Source organism: Zea mays, chromosome 7, assembly GCF_902167145.1.
Source record: "Zea mays cultivar B73 chromosome 7, Zm-B73-REFERENCE-NAM-5.0, whole genome shotgun sequence".
Classification (NCBI taxonomy): domain Eukaryota; kingdom Viridiplantae; phylum Streptophyta; class Magnoliopsida; order Poales; family Poaceae; genus Zea; species Zea mays.
This window is the reverse complement of record NC_050102.1, coordinates 72,128,635-72,142,820: the sequence shown is the minus strand read 5'-3', so window position 1 is coordinate 72,142,820 and position 14,186 is coordinate 72,128,635.

Here is a 14,186-nt window from a genome sequence, read left to right as displayed (position 1 = left end):
CAAGCGTTGCTGTAGACCTCGCCTTGACTGTTGGCCAGCTTGTACGTCCCGGGCTTCAAAACCTTGGCGATGACGAATGGATCTTCCAGGGAGGCGTGAGCTTGTGCCGCCCTCGGGCGTCTTGTCGTAGTCGAAGCACCAAGTCGCCCACCTAGAGGTCTCGGGACCGAACCCCTCGGGCGTGGTAGCATCGCAGGGATTACTGATACCGCGCCGAGTGTAGTAAGGCCACGTCCTGAGCCTCTTCCAGCTGGTCCAGTGAGTCTTCTCGGTTGATCTGATTGCTTTGGTCGTCGTACGCCCTCGTCCTCGGGGAACCGTATTCTAAGTCTGTGGGCAAGATGGCCTCGACCCCATAGACTAGAAAGAACGGTGTGAAGCCCGTGGTTCGGCTCGGCGTTGTCCTCAGACTCCAGATCATCGAGGGGAGTTCCTTCATCCATCGCTTTCCGAACTTGTTGAGGTCATTGTAGATCCGTGGCTTGAGTCCTTGCAGATCCATCGCTTTCCGAACTTGTTGAGGTCATTGTAGATTCGTCATGGGGTGAGCCACGGCGGCCCAGTCCACCCGGATGTGGTGATCCTCGCAGAAGTCCAGGAACTTTCTACCGGTGAACTGGGTACCGTTGTCGGTGATGATGGAGTTCGGGACCCCAAAGCGATGGATGATGTTGGTGAAGAACGCCACCGCCTGTTCGGACCTGATGCTATTTAGGGGTTGGACCTCGATCCACTTGGAGAATTTGTCGATGGCAACCAACAGGTGCGTGTAGCCCCCGGGTGCCTTCTGCAAGGGACCGACGAGGTCCAGACCCCACACAGCAAACGACCAGGTGATGGGTATTGTCTGCAGAGCCTGAGCGGGTAGGTGGGTCTGCCTCGCGTAGATTTGACACCCTTGGCAGGTGCAAACAATTCTAGTGGCGTCGGCCACCGCGGTCGGCCAGTAGAAACCTTGTCGGAAAGCGTTTCCAACAAGGGCTCGAGGCGCTGCGTGATGACCGCAAGCCCCCGAGTGTATTTCTTGTAATAACTCCTGACCTTCGACGATGGATATGCATCGCTGGAGGATGTCGGAGGGGCTGCGGTGGTAGAGCTCCTTCCCGTCACCCAGCAAGACGAATGACTTGGCACGCCACGCCAGTCGCCGAGCTTCGGCTCTGTCGAGGGGTAGCTCTCCTCGGTGGAGATATTGCAGGTACGGGGTCTGCCAGTTTCGATTAGGCGTGACCCCATTCCGCTCTTCCTCGACGCGCAGAGCCTCACCCTCGGGGGCCGAGGGTGCCTTGGGCTGGGCCGAGGCCTTCTCGGGCTCGGGCGTGTCGTCGGTCTTGACTGAGGGTTGATGTAGGTCTCGGGAGAAGACGTCCGGGGGGACCGTTGTCCGCCCCGAGGCTATCTTAGCCAGCTCGTCCGCAGTCTCGTTGTATCGTCGGGCGATGTGGTTGAGCTCGAGCCCGTAGAACTTGTCCTCCAGGCGCTGAACCTCATCGCAGTAGGCTTCCATCTTCGGGTCGCGACAGTGGGAGTTCTTCATGACTTGGTCGATGACAAGCTGCGAGTCGCCGCGAGCATCGAGGCATCGGACCCCTAGCTCGATGGCGATGCGCAACCCGTTAACCAGAGCCTCGTACTCGGCCACGTTGTTGGACGCCGGGAAATGGAGGCGCAGCACATAGCGGAGGTGCTTCCCGAGGGGTGAGATGAAGAGCAGGCTCGCGCCCGCTCCTGTTTTCATCAGCGACCCGTCGAAAAACATGGTCCAGAGTTCCGGTTGGATCGGAGCTGCTGGGAGCTGGGTGTCGACCCATTCAGCCACAAAGTCCGCCAAAACTTGGGACTTGATGGCTTTCCGAGGGGCATACGAGATCGTCTCGCCCATGATTTCCACCGCCCACTTTGCAATCCTACCTGAGGCCTCTCGGCACTAGATGATATCCCCTAGGGGGAAGGATGATACCACAGTCACCGGATGAGACTCGAAGTAGTGTCGCAACTTCCGACGCGTCAGAACCACCGCGTACAGCAGCTTCTGAATTTGTGGGTAGCGGATCTTGGTCTCAGACAGTACCTCACTGATGAAGTAGACCGGCCTCTGGACGGGCAATGCATGCCCTTCTTCTCATCTCTCGACCACGATCGCGGCGCTGACCACCTAAGTGGTAGCGGCAACGTAGATCAAGAGGGCTTCTCCGGCAGCGGGGGGCAGCAGGATGGGTGCGTTTGTAAGGAGCGCCTTCAGGTTCCCGAGGGCTTCCTCGACCTCGGGGGTCCAAGTGAAGCACTCGGTCTTCCTCAGGAGGCGGTACAGAGGCAGGCCTCTTTCGCCGAGGCGCGAGATGAAGCGGCTCAGAGCCGCAAGGCATCCCATGACCCTCTGTACGCCTTTCAAGTCCCTGATGGGCCTCATGTTGGTGATGGCCGCGATTTTCTCCGGGTTGGCCTCGATGCCCCGCTCGGAGACGATGAACCCCAAGAGCATGCCTCAGAGGACTCTGAAGACGCACTTCTCGGGATTGAGTTTTACGCCTTTCGCCTTGAGACACCGGAATGTCGTTTCAAGGTCGGAGAGGAGGTCAGATGCTTTCCTCGTCTTGACTACGATGTCATCGACGTAAGCCTCGACCGTTCGACCAATGTGTTCGCCGAACACGTGGTTCATGCACCTTTGGTATGTCGCACCCGCATTCCTCAAACCAAATGGCATAGTAACGTAGCAATACATGCCAAGGGGTGCGATGAAATAAGTCGCGAGCTGGTCGGACTCTTTCATCCTGATTTGGTGATACCCTGAGTAGGCATCGAGGAAAGACAGGGTTTCGCACCCAGCAGTGGAATCCACAATTTGATCGATGCGAGGCAGAGGGTAGGGAACCTTCGAACATGCTTCGTTTAGACCAGTGTAGTCTACACACATCCGCCATTTCCCTCCTTTCTTTCTCACAAGCACAGGGCTGGCAAGCCATTCGGGATGGAATACCTCTTTGATGAACCCTGCGGCCATCAGCTTGTGGATCTCCTCGCCTATGGCTCTGCGCTTTTCTTCGTCGAATCGGCGCATAGGCTGCTTCACGGGTCGGGATCCAGCTCGAATATCCAGCGAGTGCTCGGCGACATCCCTCGGTATGCCGGGCATGTCCAAGGGACTCTTCGTGAAGACGTCGACATTTGCGTGGAGAAAGTCGACGAGCAGTGCTTCCTATTTGGGGTCGAGCTCGGAGCCGATCCGGATCTGCTTGGAGGCGTCGTTGCTGGGGTCGAGAGGGACGGACTTAACCGTCTCTGTTGGCTCGAAGTTGCTGGCGTGGCGCTTCACGTCTGGCGCCTCTTTAGAGAGGCTCTCCAGGTTGGCGATGAGGGCCTCGGATTCGGCGAGGGCCTCGGCGTACTCCACTCACTCCATGTCGCATTCGTACACGTGTCGGTACGTGGGGCCGACGGTGATGACCCTGTTGGGGCCCGGCATCTTGAGCTTGAGGTAGGTGTAGTTGGGGACGGCCATGAACTTGGCATAGCATGACCTCCCCAGCACTGCGTGGTAGGTTCCTCGGAACCCGACCACCTCGAACGTGAGGGTTTCCCTTCGGAAGTTGGAGGGAGTCCCAAAGCAGACGGGCAGATCGAGTTGTCCGAGGGGTTGGACGCGTTTCCCGGGGATGATCCCGTGAAAAGGCGCCGCGCCTGTCTGGACCGAGGACAGATAGATCTGCAGGAGCCCGAGGGTCTCGGCGTAGATGATGTTGAGGCTGCTGCCTCCGTCCATGAGGACCTTGGTGTGCCTGTCGTTGCCGATGACGGGGTCGACAACGAGCGGATATTTCCCCGGTCTCGGCATGCGGTCGGGGTGGTCGCCCTGGTCGAAGGTGATGGGCTTGTCGGACCAGACTAGGTAGACTGGCGCCGCCACCTTTACCGAGCAAACTCCCGACGCTCTTGCTTGCGGTGCCGAGCTGAGGCGTTCGCCGCTTGCCCACCGTAGATCATGAAGCAGTCGTGGACCTCGGGGAACTCCTCTGCCTTGTGATCCTCCTTCTTGTCATTGTTGTGGGCCCTGCCACCTTTCGCCGGCGGCCCGGCCTTGTGAAAGTGGCGCTGAAGCATGACGCACTCCTCAAGGGTGTGCTTGACGGCCCCCTGATGATAGGGGCACGACTCCTTGAGCATCTTGTCGAAGAGATTAGCACCTCCAGGAGGTTTCTGAGGGTTCTTGTACTCAGCGGCGGTAACAAGGTCCGCGTCGGCGGCGTCGCGTTTCGCTTGCGACTTCTTCTTGCCCTTCTTCCTGGTGCCGCGCTGAGTGGACGCCTCGGGGACGTCTTCCGGCTGGCGGCCCTGGGGCTGCTTGTCCTTTCGGAAGATGGCCTCAACCGCCTCCTGGCCAGAGGCGAACTTGGTGGCGATGTCCATCAGCTCGCTCGCCCTGGTGGGGGTCTTGCGACCCAGCTTGCTCACAAGGTCGCGACAGGTGGTGCCGGCGAGGAACGCGCCGATGACGTCCGAGTCGGTGACGTTGGGCAGCTCGGTGCGCTGCTTCGAGAATCGCCGGATGTAGTCCCGGAGAGACTCTCGCAGCTGCTAGCGGCAGCTTCGAAGATCCCAGGAGTTCCCAGGGCGCATGTACGTGCCCTGGAAGTTGCCGACGAAGGCTTGGACCAGGTCGTCCCAGTTAGAGATCTGCCCCGGAGGCAGATGCTCCAGCTAGGCTCGAGTAGTGTCAGAGAGGAACAGGGGGAGGTTGCGGATGATGAGGTTGTCATTGTCCATTCCACCTAGCTGGCAGGCCAGTCGGTAGTCCGCGAGCCAAAGTTCCGGCCTCGTCTCCCCCGAGTACTTTGTGATGGTAGTCGGGGTTCGGAACCGGGTCGGGAACGGCGCCCGTTGTCTGGCCCGGCTGAAAGCCTGCGGACCGGGTGGTTCGGGCGAGGGGCTCCGATCCTCCCCGCTGTCGTAGCGTCCCCCACGCCTGGGGTGGTAGCCTCGGTGCACCCTCTCGTCGAGGTGGGCTCGACGGTTGCGGTGGTGGTGCTCGTTGCCGAGGCGACCCGGGGCCGCAGGCGCCGTGTTGCGCGTGCGCCCGGTGTGGACCGAGGCTTCCCGCATGAATCGGGAAGTCGCGGCGCGATGCTCCGAGGGGTACCCCTGCCTTCGGGAGGCAGAGCTTTCGACCCGTCGGACCGCGGCATCCTCCAGGAGATCCTTGAGCTCTCCCTGGATACGCCGCCCTTCGGTGGTCGATGGTTCCGGCATCGCGCGGAGTAGTATTGCTGCTGCAGCTAGGTTCTGGCCGACCCCACTAGAAGCCGGTGGTGGCCTTGCCCTGACGTCGTCGGCAATGCGGTGCTGGATGCCCTGGGGTAGATGACGCGCTTCTCCGGCCGGAGCTTGGTCTGCCCATTCCTGCCCGATGTTCCGCCGGAACTGCTCAAGTGTTCCTGCTCCCTCGTCGAGCCTGGCCTGCATCTCACGGATTTGCTCGAACTGTGCATCCTGACCCCTTGCAGGGACTGGGACCATAGCTAGCTCCCGAAGGATGTCAACGCGAGGCGCAGGCCTAGGGGGATCGCCGTTTTCCGGCATACCAAGATGGTTGCCTTCGTCGGGACCCCCTAGATCAACGTGGAAACATTCACGACTTGGGCCGCAGTCCTCGTCGCCGAGGCTGCGGCTACCATCGGAACAATCGGAGAGGCAGTAGTCGCATGCGGTCATGAAGTCCCGCATGGCACTGGGGTTACCGAGCCCGGAGAAATCCCAACACAAGTCGGGCTCGTCATCTTCCTCGGAACCCGAGGGTCCGTAGGTCGAGACGGCCATCAGTCGGTCCTAGGTTGACCACATATGATACCCCGGAAGGTTCGAATACACCTTTATGAAAGCGTCCACCGAAGCGGGGTCGCTTGGTGGGTCGAAGCTGAATCCAAAAGGCACGAGATGGGAATCGGTCGGTACCTCTTGGTCCACGGGCGGTGACGAAGTCATGTCAGGGGCGGACTGCACCGTTGTCTCAGGTATGAGGGCGACGCGTAGCAAGTCCTTTGCGAGCGTGCTGGCGTCGTTCGTCTGCTTGGGGTTGGCGTGTTGCGGGGAGACGACGCTCGTCTTCGTCTCAGACGCGAGGTCAACGTCCGCCGTGTCCCCCGTCGGGGCGCTGGCGTCGTCGACTCGCTCGACAGCCGACGAGGTGCCACCTCCTGCATGGCCATGGTTGCCCCGCCTCCTCCTCCGTCGGCGGGGAAGGTGACAGGACAGACCCGGATGTTGTTCTTCCGCCACGCGGGGAAGACGTCGTCGATTCCGCCGCCGGCGGGCGGGCTGACGGCCGCCATTGTCGCTGTCGCGCGGCGGAGGAAGGAGTATCATGTCGTAGCCGCCGTCGAGGGACATGAACTCAAGACTCCCGAAACGGAGCGTCGTCCCGGGTTGTAAAGGTTGCTGGAGACTACCCATCTGGAGCTTGACGGGAAGTTGTTCGTCAACACGCAATAGGCCCCTACCTGGCGCGCCAACTGTCGGCGTTTCGACCCTGGGGGTCCCTAGACCGACGAGTAAATTGTCGCTGTGTGTCCCAGCCCGGATGGGTCGGCGCGAGGCGGAGCATGAAGGGGGGAAGAAACAGGCAAAGAGGAAACCCGCGGCCTTCGTGTTGCCCTGCGCCCAGGTTGGGTGCGCTTGCAGTAGGGGGTTACAAGCGTCCGCGTGGGAGAGAGCGAGAGCGAGAGCCTTATGCGCCGGCCCGTTCTCCCGCGCGGCCAACCCTCTCGTACGAGAGCCCTGGACCTTCCTTTTATAGGCGTAAGGAGAGGGGCCAGGTGTACAATGGGGGGTGTAGCAGTGTGCTAACGTGTCTAGCAGAGAGGAGCTAGAGACCTAAGTACATGCCGTCGTGGCAGTCGGAGAGGTTATGACACCCTGTTCATGTGATGTCGTGGCCGTCGGAGGAGCGCTTGGGCCCTGTGGAAGGACAGCTGTCGGGGCTGTCGAATCCTTGCTGACATCTCCTTGCTTTCGTAAGGGGCTGAGAGCCGCCGTCGTCATGGAGCACGCGGGGTGCCATCATTATTTGTTTACCGGGGCGAGCCAGATGGGACGCCGGTCTTGTCTCCCGTAGCCTGAGCGAGCTAGGGGTAGGGTAATGATGGCCCCCCCCTGTGACACGGTCGGTCCGAGCCCTAGGTCGGGCGAGGCGGAGGCTCCTCCGAGGTCGTGGTCGAGTCCGAGCCCTGGGTCGAGCGAGGCGGAGACCGTCTTCCGAGGCCGAGGCTGTGTCCGAGCCCTGGGGTCGGGCGAGGCGGAGTCCGTCTTCCGAGGTCGAGGCTGTGTCCGAGCCCTGGGGTCGGGTGAGGCGGAGTCCGTCGTCCAGTGTCGAGGTTGAGTCCGAGCCCTGGGGTCGGGCGAGGCAGAGTCCGTCGTCCAGTGTCGAGGTTGAGCCCGAGCCCTGGGGTCAGGCGAGGTGGAGCTTCCTATGGCGCCAGAGGCTGGACTTAGCCGCTGTCAGCCTCACTCTGTCGAGTGGCACAGCAGTCGGAGCGACGTGGGCGGCGCTGTTCTCTTGTCAGGTCGGTCAGTGGAGCGGCGAAGTGACTGCGGTCACTTCGGCTCTGTCGACTGGAGCGCGCGTCAGGATAAGGTGTCAGGCGATCCTTGCATTAAATGCTCCTGCGATATGGTCGGTTGGCGTGGCGATCTGGCCAAGGTTGCTTCTCTGCGAAGACTGGGCCTCGGGTGAGCCGAAGGTGTGTCCGTTGCTTGAGGGAGGCCTCGGGCAAGACGTGAATCCTCCGGGGTCGGATGCCTTTGCCCGAGGTTGGGCTCGGGCGAGGCGAAATCGTGTCCCTTGAGTGGACTGGGCCTTGACCTTAATTGCGCACATCAGGCCTTTGCAGCTTTGTGCTGATGGGGGTTACCAGCTGAGATTAGGAGTCTTGGGGGTACCCCTAATTATGGTCCCCGACACATATGTACAAAATTAAAGTTTATACATGTGTCTATGTATATATTGATAAATTGATTCATATATATATATATATATATATATATATATATATATATATATATATATATATATATATATATATACACACACAAACACACACGTGTATCTATTAATATATATAAATGAATATTTGCATTACAATGTATATTAATAGTAATATACAAATGTCTATGAAGTTTTTTAACTATTTTATGTATCTTCATTTCTATAATGTGAATATTCATTGTCTACATATTCTAATGAGACGAGAATATTTCCTCCATATAATAGAACTCTATCTTTGGATAGAATCTCATTATATATGAACCCTACAAGTTGTTCTTAATTGTTTGGATCTTGTCTAATCAAATGTGAATTAAGAAAAGCATAAATAAAAAATATTATTTATTAAACTAAAAAGCTATGACACTTTATTATTGTGAAATCAACATTAATATTATAAAAATTATTAACATACCTTGACATCTTTTATCACCAACTTGCTACCTATGAAGATGTGAATAAATTCAAAAACCTAGTATCAACACAAGTTGTTCCACTTTTCCTGTGTCAAACACTAAAATTGAGAAAACATTATATATTATTATTGACAAATAACTTTCAAAACATGCAAGCTTCAAGCCCTGCATAATGGAATTGCTAAGTTCTTAGTGCATGCTTGATTCAATAATTAAGAGCTTTAGAGAATTAGGTTCGAATGGTAAGAATTACTCATTAAGGATGTCCATTAATTCTTGTAAGTCTATGATTGACTTCCTCAAGGAGCCAAACATACATACAATGTCTTGATCCTTTGAGATCACAAGAAGTTTTTATAGAAATGTTATAAATAGGTAGAGAAAATTAGACTATTATTTAGTTAGAAAAGGTATGGCTACAAAAAGGTAGTGGTCACTAAATTAAAATTGTATGAAGGAAGTATTTATTGCATATAATGTTGCTTCTATAAAAACTTGAGTAATCTTTTTTTAATTCTGCGCAAAACATTTGAAGTGTTTTCTGGTTAATACTGTAGGACCGGTGAGGCGACTAGAGGGGGTGAATGGGAGCCACTAAAAATTCTTGACTTGCGAGTACGTCACTTTTGACCCCAAAGTTCAACCAGGAACCCCTCTAGGGACTCAAAGTAGCAGATCAGAGTTCAGTGCAAACCAATGTAGTTTGACTGTAAAAAAATCCTTCCAAACAGCAGACCAAACTTCCTGTCAAAAATCAGAGCAAGAAACGCAAGGAAGTTCGAGTGGTAGTATCGGCGTGAGGTCCGGCAGTGTCGGGGTCCAACAGTGCTGAGCACACGCACTGAAAAATACCTAGAATGATCTCAAACTTCACGTATAGTTTGCCTCGGGTAGAAGATGGTTACTAGGGAAGTATGAACCCAAAAACTAAAAATCAAAGCGCAGATCATAAAACCCGAGAGAGATGGAGTTTTGTTGGGGTTTTCTCAGAACGAACTCAAATGAGAATCAACTCGGATCACGACCAAGAACTGCATTGTGAGGCTGTACACAGTGATCCAAAGAGTCTATGTCCACCCAAATTAATCCCCAACAGTATCCATGTTGCTATAACTCGAAGGTTCTCTAATTCACAAGAGGAGGGAGAAACTAAGAACACAAAACTTCAGAAATTTAGCAAGGATCAAAAACTAAGATTTAGAAGTGCCCAAATCCTATGGGCCATACCGGCGACCCTTACTCACATTAAACTCAAAGAACACAAACACAGTTGATTACAAAATCGTTGTGGATCCTTAACTAGAATTAGAGTAGTCTAGATATGCAAAATATGAGCTAAAACCCTAAGCCAAAACAAATGCCAGCCAACTGATACTAAACTAACTAGCTCTCCCCTCTATGTATAGAGGGTTATTTCTATTTCCTATACTACCCCTATTTACATAGAGTCTATCCACTCTGCTAGGGGCAAAATAAACCAACTCCTAAGTTTTTGATTCGACGACCACGCGCTCCAAAGGAAGTTGTTTCGCATTGACGCTCCACAGGAAGTTGTGTGTATATATATACACACACACATGTATCTATTAATATATACAAATGAATATTTGCATTACAATGTATATTAATAATAATATACAAATGTCTATGAAGTTTTCTAACTATTTTATGTATCTTCATTTCTATAATGTGAATATTCATTGTCTACATATTCTAATGAGACAGGAAGATTTCCTCCATATAATAGAACTCTATCTTTGGATACAATCTCATTATATATGAACCCTATAAGTTGTTCTTAATTGTTTGGATCTTGTCTAAAGGGAGTAGTTCCTCCTTATCAAATGTGAATTAAGAAAAGCATAAATAAAAAATATTTTTTATTAAACTAAAAAGCTATGACACTTTATTATTGTGAAATCAACATTAATAGTATAAATTTATTAACATACCTTGACATCTTTTATCACCAACTTGCTACCTATGAAGATGTGAATAAATTCAAAAACCTAGTATCAACACAAGTTGTTCCACTTTTCTCGTGTCAAACACTAAAATCGAAAAAACATTATATATTATTATTGACAAATAACTTTCGAAATGTGCAAGTTTCATGCCCTGCATAATGGAATTCCTAAGTTCTTAGTGCAAGCTTCATTCAATAATTAAGAGCTTTAGAGAATTAGGTTCGAACGGTAAGAATTACTCATTAAGGATGTCCATTAATTCTTGTATGTCCATGATTGACTTCCTTAAGGAGTCAAAGATACATACAATGTCTTGATCCTTTGATATCACAATAAGTTTTTATAGAAATGTTATAAATAGGTAGAGGAAATTAGACTATTATTTAGTTAGAAAAGGTATGGCTACAAAAAGCTAGTGGTCACTAAATTAAAATTGTATGGAGGAAGTATTTATTGCATATAATGTTGCTTCTATAAAAACTTGAGTAATCTTTTTTTAATTCTGCGCACTTTTGAAGTGTTTTCTAGTTAATACTGTAGGACTGGTGAGGCGACTAGAGGGGGTGAACGGGAGCCACTAAAAATTCTTGACTTGCGAGTATATCACTTTTGACCCCAAAGTTCAACCAGGAACCCCTCTAGGGACTCAAAGCAGCAGATCAGAGTTCAGTGCAAACCAATGTAGTTTGACTGTACAAAAATCCTTCAAAACAGCAGACCCAACTTCCCATAAAAATTAGAGCAAGAAACACAAGGAAGTTCGAGTGGTAGTGTCGGCGTGAGGACCGACATTGTCGGGGTTCAGTAGTGCCGCACACAGGGGCAGCAACGCCAGACACTGAAAATACCCAGAATGATCTCAAACATCACATGTAGTTTGCCTAGGGTAGAAGATGGTTACTAGGGAAGTATGAACCCACAAACTAAAAATCAAAGTGCAGATCATAAAACCCGAGAGAAATGGAGTTTTGTTGGGGTTTTCTCAGAACGAACTCAAATGAGAATCAACTCCGATCACGACCAAGAACTGCACCGTGAGGGTGTACGCAGTGATCCAAAGAGTCTATGTCCACCCAAATTAATCCCCAACAGTATCCATGTTTCTATAACTCGAAGGTTCTCCAATTCACAAGAGAAGGAGGAGGGAGAAACTAAGAACACAAAACTTCAGAAATTCAGCAAGGATCAAAAACCGAGATTTAGAAGTTGCCCAAATCCTATGGGTCGTACCGGCGACCCTTACTCACATTAAACTTGAAGAACACAAACACAGTCGATTACAAAATCGTTGTGGATCCTTAACTAGAACTAGAGTAGTCTAGATAAGCAAAATATGAGAGCTAAAACCCTAAGCCAAAACAAATGGCAGCTAACTAATACTAAACTAACCAGCCCTCCCCTCTATTATAGAGGGTTATTTCTATTTCCTATACTACCCCTATTTACAAAGAGTCTATCCACTCTGCTAGGGGCAAAATAAACCAACTCCTAAGTTTTTGATTCGACGGCCACACGCTCCACACGAAGATGTTTCGCATTGATGCACCCTTCACTATGATGCCACGTGCGGCCACCGGTTCCCTCTAGAATCACCGCCACCGAGTTTTGAGGCCCAAACATAGCAAAACACGCCATCCATAGTGCTGGGTGAATTTGATGCTCAACCACCAAACCGCCGTGAATACTACACTGCGTGAGCATCCTCCACGACTAGACGTGTGTCCCACCAGTCCTAGGCTTCTCCCGCAACACAATCCACTCCACCACATCCTCGTACGAGAGCGTGTCCTAGGTGTTCGTCACCATGGCTGGTCACCCAGCTACTCCGGTTCGTCAGCCAAGACCCAGCGCTCGTTCTTCACCGCCCCTGGTTCATCAGCACGAGCCCAATGACCTTCACCTCCGCCACCAACCACTGTTCATGTGCTCCACACCTGCACACCACAAGCCGACCAACATGGTTACACATACATAATCCCACACTCTGGTCAGTCCACTGACTACCCTAGAGTGTGACCCATTTACAATCACTCATCGTCAACCTGAACTACAAGGAACAAGTCAACCTTGTGTTCACAATCTCCCCTTTGATGAGTGCATTGTCAACACCACCACATGAATATATATGAGCAGAAAGAGAGAAGAAGAGATATTCACTCGAACGACCAAAAGCCAGATAAAGCCAAACAAGTCATTCAAGCGAGCAAAGTTTGGTCCCCAAATAAATGGACAACGACTCAACATGACCAAACAGAAAATAGCTAGTCCCCAAGAAGAGGCAAAAGTAGGTCTCAACACCACTAGCTAGCAGACAAAACCAGATTCGAGCACAAAATCAGCACAAAAGCTAAAATCAAAGCTAGTTCATCTAGAAAGAGGCAAATGGCACAACACAACTAGAAAAAGCTCCAAAATCCAGAGTCTCTGCCCCTGAGAATCTCTCCCCTTATGAAAGAACTCTGCTAAAGCAAAAAATCTCTGCCATTTGTTAGGAGGACAAAAATCTCAAAGTCTCTCCCCCTTGTTGATAAGTGGACTCATCAAGCACAAACAAGGGTAGAAACAGAAACTCCCCCTTGACACGAGAACTCTCCCTGAGAAAATGCAGAAATGCAAAAGAAAGAAGAATAGGGTGGAGCTTCAAGAGTATACCGGTCATAGTGTAAAATGTTCTAAGTGGCACTGTGCTATGTGTGCAGCAATAAATGAACGTGGTAGCAAATGCTCAAACTAATCATATGCACAAGATATGTGAAGTGTAAGTGATTTGATTCAATTTTAAGCAGTTCAAAAGAGAGGTTCACCACTAAATACAACACTAGGCATATATAGTAAGTAGGAAATAAATTAAGTGCCAGTCAAGATAAACTAGGTAAACTACCCCAAACAGCGGTCACTCATTGTAACGCCCTGAATTTGGGGGTACAATTTTTTCTTCTTGGATACTCACCAAATTCATGCGTTACTCTCTTTTTTCTTCCCGTTTCGCTCCTTCTTCCCATTTTCAAAGCAGTATAACGACTGGTGTCCGTCTCGCGTGTAAACAAAAACCTAAGTTGACATGGGTGTTGCATCATGCCGAAGCATTTTTTCGTTGTCCGATGTTATGTTTAATCGCGTGTGTTGGAGACTTGTTCTCAAATGCTATGAGTTAAGAACAAGGCAACACAAATGTTAATGGTTAAAGGCCTTCGTCCTCCGAAGCATTATTGTTGGAACTTGCTCTCTGCTGCAAGTGGGCCAACGAGGGTGAACAATGGCGACAACAGGGTTACGTGCACGGGGGCAATAGCTCTGTTAGTCTAGCCTCTCACGGGCACTGTGCGGGGGTATTTATAGGTGTCCGAGTGCCCAGCGTCTTGTGTTAAGGACGCATGTGCCCTCAGACGCCTAGTTTATCCCCGGAATATTCCCATAAAGCAGGGTTACAAGCTGTAATTACAAGTTTGCCTTTACAAGTTAGGCCCGTAATACAGAGGCGGCCACGCGGGGCCCGTTACAATGGGCCGGATCACACGTGGGCCTTGGGGCTGAACGAGGCCGCGCCGTGTGAGGACGTCGCCGCAGGCCTTCGTCAAAGTGCCGAGTCCTGCGAAGGGTGTCCCTGCCCGCTTTGCCTCCGTCGGACCAGCGGCTGCAGCGAAGGCCTCGAGCGAAGGGTGGCGTCTTTGCCTTCGCCCCAACATTTGCCCTCCGAGGGACCAGTTCGACAAAGTCACCTGGTGCCGAAGACGTCGCTAGATGGCGGAGACGCTGCCCTCGCTCGAA